Genomic DNA, 3,919 nt, shown 5'->3' on the forward strand with positions numbered 1-3,919 from the left:
AGTATTAATGTTTGCAAATGATAAGTAAACTAGACATTTGCATAATATTATACAACTGCAATGTATTTGATTTTACTCTTAACTGGTCGTTTTATTTGATTTTTCAAAAAACTGAATCTGTGTCTACGAGTGTGTTTGCATCAACATGGGTTAATATACAACCAAAATGGTTAATAATACCGTCACTGTCAATTAAAAAAAGTCATGCACAAGAATTTATTGTACTAGTAGTATAGACAGACCATTTCAAAAATACGTTCAGAACATGAAATGTTTAAGAAAATCACCAAAATGAAGTCCATTCCAAGTTCGATGTCTTATTCCAAATTCATAGTATACTGTATTGTGATGCACTGACATGAATGAGCTATAATGCCGGCTTTAAAAAAAATATAGCGAGATGTACATGTATATGTTTGTATTAGGCCTAATACACAAAATGGATGATGCATAATTTTAGAACAGGATATTCTTTGTTTTAAAATGTAATCTTCGATGGACCATCTTTAAATAATTTCATTGCATATCATATTAATTTAAACACATGAAAAAGAAATGCAAACTATTGGGGTTTACCATTTCAACTTTTTCCTTACAATGGAACACAATTTCCCCTACATTTATCATTTAATAATTGCTTTACAATAATAATATTTACACTCTTCACAAATTGGGGTTTCTTGATAGTTGTTGCCACTCTGCTCGTATTGTTATCAATGTTTACAGCGAATATAACATGTAGCCTGTAAAGGTGCTAAACCTCTTGTGAACATAGAATGGGGACCCGCCTTCGGCTCTAAGTTTCACTACGGACACACTGTCACCCTCGGCTAAGTCCACAACAGCCATGTTGTCGTCGGAGCCATAATAGTCATTACCCTGGGAGTATAGGCGAACTAGGTAGTTGTCGTCATATTTCTTCAGCACGACTTCCATCGGACGACTTGAGCCAAGAATATGTATATAAAACGCATACACCCCGTGTCGTGGGGCTGTAAATAGTCCAGTAGTTCCTGAATAGGCATTCCCATGGTTGGTTACAACAGCGTCAAAGACTATTGTCTTTCAGGGTTTCAAATTATCTATACTCGAGGCTAGATGTGCATGAAATTCTATCTTGCAGTTCTTCTCACTTGTAGTAACTCTTTCAGTGCTGGAACCGAATTTGTAAGGCCTTTGCAAACAGTTTGGATCCAGATAAGACGCCACAGAACGTGGCGTCTCATCAGGATCCAAACTGTTTGCTATTCTGATAGTATTCTTTGAAAAAAAAATCGAAGGCAATGCTAATTTTAGAAATTCAACAAACAACATTTTAGTAGACGACAAATTTACCAGCATGCAAAGGGTTAAACTCGCATTGATTCGCCATCAAACCAGCTGTGGGCCTTTTTTTGTTTGTTCTGACCATCATTGATTGATGATCTCAGGTCAGAAATTTCCTTTTCCAGTATTATTAACTTATCCTTTGTCTGTTCTCTAAATAATTCGATAGAACGTGAGCAAACAATGCCAAGCTCACAATAATCTTCAAGGGAAACATGTCGTGTACAGCTTCCATATTATCTCAGCAATAATGAACCAACAGTCGGCAATGATCGATCTGAGAGTCACGACTGTAATCTTTGCTTTAAATAGACGAGTTGACGGGAGGAGTTACGCGTAGTTTAGACTCCACCCAGGGCTTAGCAAAAGATGATAGCATCACGTCAACGCGTAAATAACGTGTTTTATATTCACACTCATTCAATAAAATAAATCTGTTTTCTATAATTGATGTCTGAATAAGACATTTATATGTAATAACAATAAAATGCATTTTGAATAGTTTATGTCGTTGCTTTTAATTGTTTTCATTGCAAATGAAAGTAATTATTGAACAATGTGCTCGGTACTTATGTAGTTACCACACATATCTCTTTAGTTTATATATATATTCGATACCAGATTTTTCAAGAAAAATACCCAAAGCCGTACTGTTTTCAGAATAAAAGTATAGTTAAAGGGGCCTTTTCACAGATTTTGGCATGTTTTGAAGTTTGTCATTAAAACTAACTTGAACCTGTACAAATTATGAAAAATAACTCATTACACATGAACCAGCTTTTCTTGAGAGATGTTATTGATTTAATTGTTTTCACCAATCTTGTCACCGTTCGTTAAAGCATTTATAATCCAGTTTCCCTTTTTTGAGCAGAAACAGATTGTTTCGTGATGATCAGATTCGGTACATGCAATTTAAAACATTCACAATTAGCTAATGAATAGATTGGTCTCTGAATATTACTGTGTTTTTTAATATAGACTGCCCAAATAAGATATTTGTGTTGTGTTAACTTGCATTGAATAACTTGTGAATATACGCCATCCGTTATGTTAGTTTACGTTTGAAAACATGAACATTTAGACAGAATAGAAAAACTTCTAATTCTTCAGGTATCTGTTGAATTTATATTGTCACAAGTTTATTTTAAGCGTGCGATTTGTTGATTACTATACTGTAAGTTTACATTAAATAAAACCCACTTGGGAAAGTTCCAGATGTCGTTATGACAACTTACTGTTCGATGACACCATACACTTTATTACACTTCGTAGCTTACAAATATTGCATAATGCAACCATTTGTAGGTTCTTATTCAATTGATTTAATTGCTTTCACATTTAATACTTCATTTTGGAATATTTAAAGCAGGTCAACTCGTGTTGTGTTCTTAGTGTCCCTTTGGAATCTTTCTTCATTCTCACCACGTCCCACGTTGTTAATGGATTGCTGCCTCGTCATGAATCTCTTTAAAAACGCAGTAGGGACCTAAGTTGTGTTCGGCGAGATTAAAAATAATATCAGCCAATCCTCTATCAAGAAACATTGATAGATATGTGTTTCAGCTTATGCAAGCATACTTGAAAAATTGCGACATATGAAATAAATGGACTTGTTCACACTTTTTAAAGTGTATTCAAATGCCATTAAATGTATTTATGACATTTTGAGAAACCTTAAATTATTGCATGGACGATCGGATACGGGTATATAAACCATTGTATATTACCGTTATACTATTACTGGTAAACAAGTAAATAGTTTTTTACCCAGTACCACACATGTAACGGTCAATTGCCTTAAAAGACATTTTCACAGATTTTGGCATGTTTTGAAGTTTGTCATTAAATGCTTTATATTGATAAATGTAAACATTGGATCTAAAAAGCTCCAGTAAAAATCAAGAATAAAATATAAAAAAAGGATAAAAAGTAGCCCGCAGCAGGGCTCGAACCAGTGACCCCCGGAATCCTGGAGTAAAAACCAGTTAGACCGCTCGGCCATCCTGCCAATTATATATGGGTGACATATTTTATACTTTATATAAGCAATCTTCGTAGTTTCACAAAATTAAACGACAACAACAGAACTCTCCAAATTATTCAATCGTTTCGCGTTGCAACGCTTATAATTTGCAGGTTTTTAAATCGTCAAAAGATGCATATAATGGCTATATTAGACCATGGTAAATGCTCAGTATTACTGTTTCCTCACAAATATCATAACTAAAACGAAAATGTGCGAATCTGAAACAACTTTTTTCAATTTTGTCAATTTACCAAAACGTGAAAAGATCACTTGAAGGCATTCGTCTGCCAGGTTTTCTGACGTTAATCCTTTTTTAAAAACGCACGATCAAAGTGTAATCACAAGATACAAGATACAAGAAACTTTATTTAAAGTCGGTTATTATAAACAGTTAACATTAGCTATCAAAGCTATTTTCCGACAAAAACAAAGTCTTAACAACAACATAAAAAAACACCTAGATAAAAAGAAATGCAGATTATCACATATAATTTAAAGACATATAAAAATGATTGCTAAACAACAAAATCCTTATTTAAAGTAATTGACCATAGTATTTAAATAGAT

The sequence above is a fragment of the Dreissena polymorpha genome, chromosome 13, assembly GCF_020536995.1.
Source record: "Dreissena polymorpha isolate Duluth1 chromosome 13, UMN_Dpol_1.0, whole genome shotgun sequence".
Classification (NCBI taxonomy): domain Eukaryota; kingdom Metazoa; phylum Mollusca; class Bivalvia; order Myida; family Dreissenidae; genus Dreissena; species Dreissena polymorpha.